This window comes from Equus asinus, chromosome 13 (genome assembly GCF_041296235.1).
Source record: "Equus asinus isolate D_3611 breed Donkey chromosome 13, EquAss-T2T_v2, whole genome shotgun sequence".
NCBI lineage: Eukaryota > Metazoa > Chordata > Mammalia > Perissodactyla > Equidae > Equus > Equus asinus.
This window is the reverse complement of record NC_091802.1, coordinates 1,499,918-1,513,931: the sequence shown is the minus strand read 5'-3', so window position 1 is coordinate 1,513,931 and position 14,014 is coordinate 1,499,918.

Here is a 14,014-nt window from a genome sequence, read left to right as displayed (position 1 = left end):
CATGCAGAGGGCGGACCACTGGTTAAGCGAGAGTGGGGAGGAAAAGGCTTGGAGGTCAGATAGACCTGGGAGAGTCCCAGTCGAGGTCCCATCTCAGGTGTCTATTGCTGCATGAAGCCACTTCACCCCTACCAAACTAGCATCTGAACTGCCGTCTTACTGCCTCTCATGGTTCTGTGAGTTCACTGGGCTCAGTGAGCATTTCTGCTGGGCATGCCTGGGGGTCTCTCTTGTGAGTGCAGTCAGATGGTGACCGAGCTGAGTCCTCTGGAGGCTAGACCAAAACCGGCCATCTAGGCCACTCCCTCTCCTTACAGTCTCAGAGCCTTTCCTTTCCCCATGGCCTCTCCCTGCATCTCTTAAGTGGCATCTCAGGGTTCCCCCAAAGTGTTCCAAGAGGGAGGAGGCAGAAGCTACCAGTCATCTTAAAGGTTAGGCCTGGCACTGATACACCATCACTCTGCATTCTATTAGTCAGCACAAGGATGCCCAAGACTCCATGTGGGAGGGGACCACATGAGGGCGTGAATTCCAGGAGGCGTGGTTCACTGGGGCCATCTTTGAGACTAGCTACCACAAATAGTGTCTACTTCATGGGGTTATTGTGAGGACTAAATAAAACGTACGTGACATGTTTAGAATAGTACCTGAAACATAGTAAGTGTTCAAGAACTATCAGCACTTGTTGTGATGCCTATAACCCCAATGCTGGGATTGGCAAATTTTTTCTGTAAAGAGCCAAATAGTAAATATTTTGTGCTTTGCAGGCCATATGGTCTCTGTTGCAACTGCTCAACTCTGCCATTGTCACCTGGAGGCATTCGTAGACAGCACATAAATGAAAGAGTGTGACTGTGTCCCAGTAAAACTTTGCATACAATAACAAGCAGTGGGCCAGATTTGGCCAGCCCTTTTGGGTTCCCTCTTTCCCCGTCACTTGGGCCTCCCTGTCCTGGCCAGTCTCTCAGACAGGTCAGTCTCTATGGTCTTGGTCCAGCGCCTGTCAGCCATCGTGCAAGCTGTCTGGGAGGTCCACGGCCATGGAGCACTGACAGCATGCTGGGCTCTGTGCCGGGGACTGGGTGTCCCTCACATATCATCTCACCACACCTAATATCACCATTGGAAGTCAGCTTTGGCAGAGCCAAGTGGTGCCTGATGGGGGTCCTTAGTACCCTCCCCCATCCTCTGTCAGTCTTCCCAGAGCCACCCCAAATGCACATATACTTTAATTAGAATGGTACAAATGAAACTTCAAGAAAAGCCTCCTAGCCCCTCCCTGATTGCCACCCAGGATTAGTATTACTCCCAGTTTACAGATTAGGAAACTGAGGCCCAGAGAGGTCAAGTACCTTATTCAAGGTCATACAACCACTAAGCGGTAAGCCTGGATTCAGACTTAGGAAGCATGTTCATAACTACTGCTCCACACAACCCCTAGCCAAGGGTGCTTCCTGGACCCCACCCTTCTCTGAGGCTTGGGTGGCTGCCCTGGGAGCGAGATCAGAAGATCTTGGAGGCCCCTTCCAGCTCCGACTCCATGATGCTTTTCTACTGTAGGCGCCAAATGACTTAGTCTTCAGATATGTACTGGGAGAGTCTGTTACACATTGGATATACAAAGTCCACCAGAAGGGCAACTTAGCCATTGTATTAAATTTTTAAATAGGCACACCCTTGTACCTAGCAATTCCACCTCTAGGAAGATAGGCTGTGGAATTGCTCACACAGGTGCACAAAGGTATCTTATCTACAAGGATTTTCACTGCACTGTTTTTCTTAAGAGCAGAAAGTTGGAGATGTGCCAGCTATCTACCATTAGAGGATCAGATAAATAAATTATGGTTCTTTGATACTGGAGAGTGCCACCAAGCTGTTAAAGAATGACAGTGTTGAAGTGGCCAGCTATCTGCAAAGTATGGTGAAGTTTAACAGTGAGTGGGAAAATGTTGTAAATAGTGGTGGCTCATTCCTGTTTTAAGTATATGTGTATGTGCAAAATACAAAGTTAGTATTTGCGTAGAAAAAGTCCACAGGCGCACACACCAAACTGTTGTTTGCTGAGAATGGGACTCTCACCTAAGCTATAGATTTACATTGTGTGTAAAATGTTTTTAACAAACTTTTAGTTTTTTACTAACACAGTTTTTTACTAATATGATGAAGGTCCGTGTTCTCAACCCCCAGCTTCAACAGTTATCAACTTAGCTGGCTCTCATTTCAGGCGTACCCCCTACTCACACTACTCCCCTCCGACATCAGAGTGAAGCAAATCCCCAGCTTATATCATTTCTTCCGTAAATACTTCAGTGCATGACTCCAAACGATAAGGACTAGTTTTCAAAAGGAACCACAATATCATTACCACATCTAAAACAAAACAGTAATTCGTTAATATCACCAAATGTCCGTTAAGTAATTTTCAGTTATCTCATGAAAACATGAATTATTTTTGCAATAAGAAAAAAAAGATTGAAAAAGAAAAAAATGTCAATCCAGAGCATAGATTGGTACAATTTTCCTGGAGATTTGTTTAGTGATACTTATCAAAAACCTTAGAAATGTGCTTATCTTTCAGCCCAGCAATCCTAACACCCATGAATTTATTCCAAGACAACAAAATGAAAGAGGTCCACGGACACTGTTCACCGAGTGTGCAGCGCCTGTTACAGAGGAGCGGCTTCAAAAATATTTGTTGGATCTGAGATTGAGCTACAGCATCGTTCTTTGCAGCTTTGTTTGTAAAAGGAAAGACCGAAAGCAACAGACATGGACGACCTTGCGGTGCCAGCTAAATAAACGACAGCAGATCCATAAAACAGAATGATGTCCTGTCGTTAAAATCAGGTTGTAATAACACACGTAGATGCCCCGCCCACCAAGAGGTGGAGCTTAATCCTCCTCCCCTTGAGTGCGGCATGGACTTTATGGCTGGTATCTAAAGGATGGAGTGGAAGGGGGAAAATAGTACTTTTACAGAGGAGAGACCCAGCAGACACTCCCTTCCCTTAACGTCAGCAGAGATAAATCGTGGAGATGTCAGGTACTCCGCAGGATGCAATGAGAAGGGCACCTCACCTCTGTGGTCTTCTCCCTCAAAAACCGTACCCCAGTCTCATCATGAGAAAGACATCACACAAACCTGAACTGAGGGGCATTCTACAAAATGCCTGAGAAGTGTTCTTCAAAACCGTCAAGGTCACGAAAAACAAGGGAAGACTCAGAAACTGTCGGGGACCAGAGGAGCCAAAGGAAGAGACTTAGACCGAATGCCACGTGGCATCCAAAATGGAGTCCTGGAATATGAAAAAGACTTTTGTGGAAGAACTGGCAAAATCCTAATGAAGTGCATAGTTTAGTTAATAATATTTTACTGACGTTAAGTTTTCAGTTTTGGCAGATATAGCATGGTTATGCAAGACGTTAGCATCCGGGGAAGCTGGGTGAAGAGTACACAGGAACTCCTGTGCTCTCTTGGCTATAAACCTAGAATCAGTCAAAAATTTAATATTATTTAAAAAAAACCAGAATGTAGCTATTTATTAGCATAGAAATGTATTCATGATATGTTAAGGGGAAATCTGTGTATGGTGTCATACAGTTTTTGCTGAATGAGCCCATTTTTGTAAAAAAAAAATACTGATAAGGTGTGTATATATACATGAATGGATATACATGCACATATACACACACACGCAGGAAAACAAAAGTCTAGGAAGACATCCTTCCAGGATTTCGGCCTCCAGGGCCCGGCAGGAGAGGACCGTAGTGGCCGTGGTGAGCCGGAGTGTTTACGGTCCTTCTAAAACAGGCAGCAGCTTCGTGGCCCCAGCCAGTTGCTGTCCTGCAGGACTTGGAACCAGTTCTGACAGATCATCTCATTTTCCAAAAGAAATTGAAATCGAGGGCCCACTCAGCGGTGGGGAGGAGGCCTTCAGGGTCACACAGCCAAGAGAAGAGGGCTGGGACTGCAAGAGGCAGGCAACACAGGCGGCCAGCTGGACCGCCCCTTCCTTGGCCCCCCCATCTGCACCAGGGCCTGGAGAATAGCCAGCTGGCCAGGGCAGGGAAAGGCTGCTGCTCTTCCGGCCTGCAGCCCTGCATGTGGCCAGGCTGGACTGTGGAGGTTTCTTCAGAGCCCGCATGCCTGAGTTCTGACCCTCTGGTTCACCAGGTCACTGTAGGGGCCATCCCTCTGCATGCGTGCATGCGTTTCTGTGTGTAAGTTATGGATATAGCATCTCCTTGGGTGTCCGTGTCCGTGCATGTCCAGGTGGGGTCTGGCTGCCTTTGAGAGCGAATATAGGCATGGCCACATTATGCATCTACGTGCATAGTGACCTGTTTATCCGTGGGTCCATGACGTGTGAGTGTGCGTGTGGGTTGTATGGAGGCGTACATCTGTGTGTCTGCTGTGTATGTGTGAGACGATGCCGCGTGTCTGTGTGTGTCTGTGGGTAACTGCGCTATCCAGCTGCCCTGATACCTCCATGTCCATGTTTCTGTGGGATTGCCTGTGTGTTTACACCATGTGTGTGTGTCTGTCTGTCTGTCTGCTCTGCCTGGTAGAGTTGTGTTTGCTTGCATGTCTGTTGTATGTATGAGCATCTCGGTGCGTCCATGCCTGTGTGTGAGTGTATGTCAGTTTCTGTAGCTGTGTGTTGTGTCTGACTGAGTGTATATATGTGTGCATGCGTGTGAGTGTGTGTGTTGGATGCTGGGGGTCAGGGTTGGAATCTCTCACAATCAGCACCAGCTTCTCAGTTCCCTCTGCCTGTCCCCATAAGATGTACATAAGGTCCAAGCAGCCCCTGCCAGTCTGCTCTGGGGTGCGAAGGGCAAGGGCAGGCTGGCTGCAGGGTCCAGGCTTGGAGGGCCCTGGAGTCCACTCTTGGTGCACTCACACATTGCAGCTGCCAGCCTGCCCTGGCCTGGCTCCTAGGGGCCCCTTGCCCTGACCAGCTGGAGAGTCTGTGATCCGGGACACGGCCCCCACAGCCCGCCACCCCTTCGTCATCTGCCACGAGTGCTGCCTGAGGCCATTTGGTCATGGGCCTGATGTGATCACTCCCCACACACAGCCTGTCTGGTCGCCCTTCCTGTGAGGTGGCTGGGGGGCCCAGGGGGGCGATGGGGAGTTGAGGAGATGAGTAAAAGAAGGGCATCTTGGGCAGAAGAAAAGGAGCAGGATGCCTCAGAGCCTCAGGACCAAGGGGCCCTTGGAGACCCTCAGCTCCAGCCCTTTCTTTTATAGGTAAAGACACTGGGCCCAGAGAGGGCAAGATCCTGACCTGAGGTCACACTGCAAGTCCCTAGCAGAACTAGCATTCCGGGGGCCGGCCCGGTGGCGCAGCGGTTAAGTTTGCACGGTCCGCTTCGGTGGCCCAGGGTTTGCCGGTTCGGATCCTGGCTGCGGACATGGCACCACTCAGCAAGCCATGCTGTGGTAGGCGTCCCACATATAAAGTAGAGGAAGATGGGCACGGATGTGAGCTCAGGGCCAGTCTTCCTCAGCAAAAAGAGGAGGATTGGCAGCAGATGTTAGCTCAGGGCTAATCTTCCTCAAAAAAAAAAAAAAAAAAAAAAAGAACTAGCATTCCCTTCAGAGAGCTGGGTAGCTCCAGAGTTCATGGCCCGGACCATAGGAGTCCTTCATTCATTCAATAAATGTGTATTGAGCACCTCCTACGGCCAGGCCCAGTCTGAGCCTGGGGACACAGCAGTGGACAAGACAGACACATTCCTGACCCTCATGGAGTGTACACTGAGGTCAGAGAGACAGACAATAGACAGAGAGAGGATAAGGTCGAATCGTGCTAAGGGAGAGGAAGGGAAATCACGCCTCCAGAAACCTTGGAGTCGCGCTGTTCAGTACGGCAGCCACCAGCCACATTTAAGTTTCAATTCAGTAAAATTAAAGATTCCTTGGCCTCAATGGCCACATGTCAGGTGCTCACAAGCCACATGGGGTTGGTGGATACTGTACTAGGCAGCAGAGAGAGGACATTTCTGTCATCGCAAAAAGTCCGACTAGACGGTGCCCATCTAGAGAGTGAAGAGAGGCTGGGGCGTTCCGACGGCTGAGGGCGCTGCCCTCTGAGCTGTCCTGTCCCATTGGGCAGGCCGCAGGGCAACGTTCCAGGAGCGAACGGCGGGTGCAGAGTCTGTGAGCTAGGACTGAGCATGGTGTGCTCAAGGGACAGTGAGGGGAGAGGACAAAGAGACGGTCCTGGGAGATCAACAGGGGCCTCTGGGGCCTTGATAAGGAGTTTCTGCTCTATTTTAAGTTCATCAGGAAGCCATGGGTGGTGATTTAAGCAGAGGAGTGACATGGTTTTTAAAATATGTGGAGAATGGATTCGCAGTGGGGCAAGAGTGGAAGGAGGGAGACCTAGTGAGAATGCCATTGTGTCACAGAGAGGAAAGTGACTGTGATTCAGGTGATAAGGGGAGGGGGGAGAGCCAGTTATATTCAGGGTTCTGGGTCAAGCCATACCTGAAGCTAAGATTTGCTTAGCTCCCTCTTTCTCTCCTCTTAGTTCCTGGGCACTGACCTGAACACCCTCATTAGTACCACCTACCTATTTCCCCCTCCCCCACAGGCTGCCTGAAACCCCTCCAGTTCCTGAATGCAGCACTCAGGCTAGTTCCCCAGGCTACACTCAGTGTCTTGGGTCCAGTTTTTTTCCAAGGGCTTTGCCCGTCTTACTGTGTCCCGGGACTGATAAGATAGGCCCATCTTGTTGCCTGGGGTCCGTGGGAAGATGCTTTAGGTCACGTGGTATTTCATTAACTTTCTCCACCATGATGGTTATCTCAGAGCTGGCGAGGAGGAGGCAGGAAGAACCAGCTTGCTCTGGGTCCAGGGGGCCCTGGAAGAGAAGGCTTAGGCTTCAGATGTGACAGGAGGAACTTTGGTTTGGTCTTAGGAAGAACCTGTTTTCTAAGGAAAGCTGATGGCATAGCTGTGTATTACCAGTGTAGGGGACCCTCCAGAACGTCCTAAGAATGGGACAGGTGGCCTGTTCCCCGGAGTGGTGCTGCAGGAGCCTGCTGTCTGTTCCTCACACGCTGCAAGCTCTTCCCCTCCCAGCACCTGCCCTTGTCCTCCTCTCTGCCTGGAGCCTCCTTCACCCAGGACCCCTCTCCGGCCCGATCGGCATTCCCACTCTGAAATCTCACTTGTCTCCTGTATTGGAAAGTGAGGTCCGTGAAGACAAAGCTGTTGTTTATCTTGTTTCCTTCTGCGACCCCATGTCTGAAACTGTGCCTGGCGAGTGGTAGAGGCTGCCATGAGGTTTCCGGAGTGAGCGGATGCTCAGGTGAGCATCAGCTGGCAGCCGCCATTCACACAGAGCCTGGTGTGCACCACACGCCTCACTGCACACCTCTGTGTCCCCCCGCCCCAGGAAAGGGTCCGAACTCCTGTTGGCTGGATCCAGAAACTGAGGCTGGGAGAGGTGAGGTCTTCCGCCCGAGGTTCCACGGGCAGTTTGCAGCAGGCCAGCCTGGAGGGGTCGCAGGAGGACAGAGGTCGGGCGAGGCTGAGGGCACACTGCCTTTCCTCATGATAGCTCTCAAGTTGTGCTCAGGCCTCTGCTTCCTGCCCGTGGTCCTCAGGCACCCCCCCCCCCCCCCCCCCCCCCCGCTACCCACGCTGCCTGAGGGCGCCTGCTGGTGGCGCTCAGTGCCAGACCCTGCCGCCCGGAGCCACACAGCTAAGGGAAGAGGCACGCTGAAAATCATGCCCACTGTGGCCTCAGCAGGGCCCTGCTGGCGGAGGGAGGTCGGGCGCGCGCGCCGGGCATGCACGTGGCTCCGTGGTCACAGAGCAGGCAGACCTGCCCTCTGGGGGCTCTTGGCCACACCCTGGGCTTACGTCAGCTGGGTGCCGCTGCAGCCTCTCCAAAGAATGCAGCTCATTGTTAGCACTCCACCAGGATTCCTTCCCCAACAGTCCCACCCGGAGGCGGGTCTGTCCAGGCTGAGAGGGTGGCTGGAGGAGGTGTTGGAGGAAAGCTGGCCCCCTCCTCCCCACAACAATGGTCTGGGCAGCTCTCGGAGTAAGGACCAGAGTCCCCATCACTATCTGACCTTTCGATCACACATGAGAGTGGAAAAGCAATACATGTTATAAAAATGACATCTATAACATTCACTCAACCCCGGACTATTCTAGGCACTACCTCATTTAATCCTCACAACAACTCTCTGAGGGGAAAGTGTTGCCATCACCCCCATTTTGCAGATGGGGAAACTGAGGCCCAGGTAACTTGCCAAAGTTCACAGAACTAGTGAGCAAGGGAGCCAGCACTCACAGCCAGCGTGGCCCCAGATCCTCCTTGCTCTTAAGCAGTACTCCAAACAGCTCTCAGAATCACGGTGCACACCAGATCTCGCCCTGAACCACGTGGCACGGCGGAGGGTACAGGGCATTTGAAGGATGAGTTCCAACTCCGTTCCACTCTTGCTTGTGACCTTGGGCAAGTCGCTTACCCTCACTAGGCCTCATGTCCTCCTCTGTAAAGGGAGGGGTCCTGATACCTACCGCCCCAGCACCAGTGGGCCATTCGTTGTGAGAGTGAGATGAAAGCCTGGAGGCAAACTGTCATGTATTCTGTCCCAGTGAGGAGCACCTGTGGCCCCTAGAGCCTGATTTGCAGGGTGATTATTGGTGCAGGATCCTCATCTCTCCTTGACTGTAAGCTCCCTGTATGTAAGAGACCACGTCAAAATCACCTAGCCTCCCACAGGGCCTGGCCCGGAGTGACCACGCGACTCAGCACGCCACGCGGGCTAAAAGCGCAGGCTGTGGCTGGTGCGAGCACTTTGGGAAACAGTTTGGTAGAACCTACTGAAAGTAGAGAGACGTGCACCTGGAGACTGAGTCATCCCGCTCCTGGGCATCAGCCCCACAGAAATGGGCATGAACGGCCACCAGGAGAGACGTACACAAACGTTCATAGTGGCTTTATTTGTGACAGCCAAGAACTGGAAACAGGGAAATCAGTATCACACACACATTCCCACTCAACGTTGGAAAACACACTGCTGATACATGCAACAGCATGGATGAACCTGGGAGACGGCGTCGAGTGCAAGAAGCTGGACACAAAAGAGAACGCATAACGTGAATCCATCAGCAAGAATTTCAAGAAGAGACAAATGACTGCATGGTGGTAAAAGTCAGACTAGCGGCTGCCTCTGGCAGAGGAGGGCGTCGCCTGGGGCCGGGCACAGGGCAGTCTGCTGGGCTGCTGGACATGCCCTGCATCTTGATCAGTGTGGTGGTCACATGTGTGTGTGTATGTGTTCATAGCAGTACACTTACAATTTATGTACTTTATGGTCTGGGAGTTATACACAATTTTTTTTTTTTTTGAGGAAGATTAGCCCTGAGCTAACATCTGCTGCCAATCCTCCTCTTTTTGCTGAGGAAGACTGGCCCTGAGCGCACATCCGTGCCCATCTTCCTCTACTTTATATGTGGGATGCCTGTCACAGCATGGCTTGCTGAGCAGTGCCATGTCCGCAGCCAGGATCCAAACCGGCGAACCTGGGGCCGCCGAAGCAGAATGTGCGAACTTAACCACTGTGCCACCGGGTCAGTCCCTATACACAGTTTTTCAAAAAATGAATAACTCTGAAAAAAGATTACAGGCTCAGGAGCCTGGCTTAAATCTTGCTGCTACTTTCAAGCCGGGTGGCCTTGGTGAGGCATCTTCCCTGCCTTGCCGGGCCACAGTCTCTCGGTGTGGCAATGACACCCCCTCCATAACAGTGGGGTCTCCAAGGGTGGAATGGGGCATAAAGCACTGGCCCAGTGCCAAGCCTAGAGCAAGTGTACGGTGTGGTAGCTGTTATCAATAGTGAAAGATTTACATCCCGAGCTGTGAGACCTTGATTCCATAAATATTTGCTAAATGCTCCATGAGCCGGACGCTGGGCTGGGCTGTGTGGGCAGAGCAGACTCAGCACTTCCTTTCATGAGCTGACATTCTGGTTCCTTCGCTCAGTCAACACACATACACCGTGACTTGCCCCAAATTGCACAGCTGATAAATGTTTTGGCCAGGACCCAAGGCTGGCTCCTCCGGCTGTTTGAGAGGTGCCTACAGACCTCTGGGCCCCTGCCCAGCCAGTGGCCCTGGGTGCCTATCGCCACGAGAGGGGCGGATGCAAGTGCTGGGAGTGAGTACCAATGAGAGAGCTGAGTTGGTGAGGGAATCTGCAGCTTCCTTGCCTCATGGTGGGAAAACCGAGCGGTGTCCCACCGTCTCTTCAGGGTCCCCCGAGGGAGTGAGCCAGTGGCAATCTGCTCACTCTTACACACGTTATTGGCCTCCCTTCCTCCTTCCCCCATCTGCTTCCTCACACTCCTATCAGTGCTTCCTGGCGTCATCCCCCCAAAAACGACTCGTCTCCAAATCCTTGTCTCAGAGTCTGCTTTTAGGGAGACCCACCTGAGAAAGCTGGCCATTGACCACCTGATGGGGAACCAGAGGAAGACAGCCTCTGGCTGGGGGTGTGGACCCAGCTGCCCTCCAGGACAGCTAGCCATGAAGCCTGCTCTCTTTCAGGAAGGTTCTGCAGAGGGCAGAGAGCCTTGCGTGGCCTCGGCCATGACCTGGTTACGCTCCCCAGTCCTGAGTCCATTGGCGGCCACAGTCACCTAGGGAAGGAGGGCTAGCTTCCAGCAGGACAGCATGGTTGGTCCTGGCCCCTGGGAGATGGGACCCACTCACCTGGGGGATGGAGTCAGGTGTGCCCTGGGTGCAGTGCATGTCTAGAGCACCCCTTAGAGAAGAGGATGCCTCAGGCAGCCCTGCTGTCCCCGCCTGCTCTGAGCACCCCAAACTCCTAGCTCTGGCCCCACGGGGCTCTGCCCCTGCTCCTGCCAGCTACCCAGCCCTGAGACTGAGTGGCCTTCCATGATGGTCTCTGAGGCTGGGTTTTGATTTCTGCCCCACGCGTCCTGTCTGTACTCTGCTTCTAAGGCCTCTGGGGCTCTCTGACCTTTGCAGGGCCAGGTGTGCTCTTCTGGAGTTTGGTACTGGCACCACAGGGTGCAGGGTGGTGTCAGATCAGGCGTCTGGGGTGAGGGTGGCAGAGCCCCTCGGAGGCCCGGGGAGCTGCTGCAGCCTGGATCCAATGGTCAGGGAGGCTTCAAGTCTGTCCTTCTTGCCGTCAGCCCTCCCAAACTCTGCATCAGTAACCACAGTAACAGGAACAATAATAACGTCTCCTTATCTGGCAATGGGGTCGCTACAGAGGTGACCAGGTCACAGTGAGGTCATTAGGGCGGGCCTAAGCAACATGACCAGTGTCCTTATAAAAAGGGGAGATCTTGGTACAGAGTCAGAGACGCACAGAGGGAAGACGACGTGAAGAGTCACAGGGAGAAGACGGCCGCGTGCAAACCACAGAGGGAGGCCTGGAGCAGCTCCTTCCCCCACGGCCCCCGCCCACACCTTGGTCTTGGACTTCCGACCCCCAGAGCTGGAGACGGGAAGCTGGTCTTTTCAGCCCCTGTCTGCTGTGCTTTGTTACAGCAGCTCAGCAAACTCATACACAACTTTGTTGAGATATAATTCACATATCACAAAATTGCTCATTTAAAGTGTACAATTCAGTGCTTTCGCTTCTGTTCAGAGTTGCGTAACCCTCACCACAATTTAAATTTAGAGCATTTTCTTCGCCCCAAAGGAAAGTCCTGTACCTGTGAGGCAGTCATTCCTCATCTTCTCTGCCCCCAGCCCCTGACAACTACTCATCTACTTTCTGTCTCTGCAGATTTGCTTATTCTGGACATTTCACGTACATGGAATCATACAACATGTGGTCTTTTCTGACTGGCCTCTTTCACTTTGTTGTGTGTTCAAAGTTCACCCATGTGGTAGCGTGTGTCAGTACTTCATTCCTTTCTAAGGCTGCGTAATGTTCCGTTATATGGATAGACCACACTTTGTTTTTTCATTCATACGTTGATGTGTAATCTAATTTTGTTTTAGAAAGACGATCTGAAATATGGCAAAATGTTCACATTTGTTAAATCTGGGTGGTGAGAACGTGGAATAGTTATGTTCCTTTATCTTTTTCTGGATGTTTGAAAGATTTCATCATTTTTAAATACTAATCAACAGATTTTAAAAATCTATATTGGAAGAGACAGAGAATGAGCCTCCAGCCATTGAAGGAAAATAATAGTTGCTGACATACTAAAGGAAAAGATGGGCACCATTAAGAAAAAAGAGAGGGGCCAGCCCTGTGGCTGAGTGGTTAAGTTTGTGTGCTTCGCTGCAGGTGGCCCAGGGTTTCATCAGTTCGAATCCTGGGGGCGGACATGGTACCACTCATCAAGCCACGCTGAGGCAGCGTCCCACATGCCACAACTAGAAGGACCCACAACTAAGAATACACAACTATGTACTGGGGGGCTTTGGGGAGAAAAAGGAAAAAAATAAAATCTTTAAAAAAAAAAAAGAAAAAGAAAAAAGAGAAAGGGCTTCTTTCCCAACTTCCTGCTCCCCTGCCGACCCCGATGCCAGGGGGACTGGGAGGTTACTTACCAGCCTTGGATGTGAACCCGACAGGGACGAGGACCACGTCTGCCCTCTTCTCAGCTGCCTTCCCAGCAGGGCCTAGCCCAGGGTCAGCACTCAGAGAAAGTGTGGACTATTTCCTGAGAATGGTGGGCCTGGCTACTGTGGGAAGGGGCCAGTCAGGCTCCCTTGGCCCTGCCCGGGTCCCTAGCCACTGCAGCCTTCCCCTGTCCCTACCTGAGGGCTCATTCCAGCCAGACTTTGATAACCTGCCTTGTGCATCGACAGGGAGCTCACTCCCTTATGAGGTGGTCATCCAACGGGCAACCACCAGGGACGGGCGCTCCAGGATCTCCTCCTGCTGGAGAGATAGTCTGGCGGCAAGCCCCAAAAGAGCTCAGAGGCCAAATATGTTTGCGGACCATATGTGATCTAACCCATCTGCACCACGTACTGAGCCCCAGGTGTGTGGCAGGCATGGCCCCGGGCTTTATGCTGCATGCCATCCTCCCACAGCTCCAAGTGGAGGACTCTGATTACTCCCGTTTGAAAGATGGTGCTCAGAGGGGCAAAGTCCTAACCAAGGTCCCATGGCTGGTGAGAGGCACTCTCAGGGCTCAGGTTTATTCTGCACCCACGCTCTCCTGTTAACTCACAGCACCAGCAGCAGACAACGGCCCTGGGACTCCCTGGCTCAGCTGATAATGGGGTCCTGGCCCCCCTAATCCATGGGAGCAGCCTGCGGGGCCCATCCTGGGCAGTGCAGCTCTGGGCCTCCCAGACCAGCTCCATCTGTCAGCCCTGCTCGCTTGTGGAAGCTTTTGCTGGGCGTCTGTGGCCAGGCACTGAAACAAAGCTTCTCTTCTCTGTTTCCTTGAGCCCATTTGGAGTTCATCCCGCTTGCGTCCCACAGCAGGAACGTCTACATTTTCACCCACGGGGATGCCTTGCCTAGCACGAAGGCTGTGACAGCGGAAGTTGAGGCGCAGTGGATGAAACGCAGCCTCAGGCCTGGAGGAGAAGCCAGTTCAGGTCTCCTGTGGGCTGGAGGTGGTGGGGAGGGCAGTGGTTTTGCTCATCTCAGTCTAAGGCAAGGGCTGTGCCTGTCCCACCCCGACGGTGACTGAGCCCAGAAACATCTCAGCGGGTCCCATCCTTCAGGGAGAAGGAACAATCGTGTTTCTTAAGAGTGAGTTTTAGAAAGAGCCAAGATGGGGGTGGGAGGGAGGCCAGACCCAGGCTTCCCTGCCACGAGACTGGCATTCTTTCCTCAAAACCTTGCAAACTAAGACCGTGTGGCCTCCCTGCTGTGGCCTGGTGCTCCACGGCATCGCCAAACTGCTGGAAGGGCAGGCGCCCTGGCTGCCCGTGGACTGAACAGTCATCGGCCGAACCGCCCTGAGTGCATGCAGCTGAGCGGGTGGGCCCTCCCACTGCATCTGAGTCCCAAGAATGTTGTCATCTGGCCACCC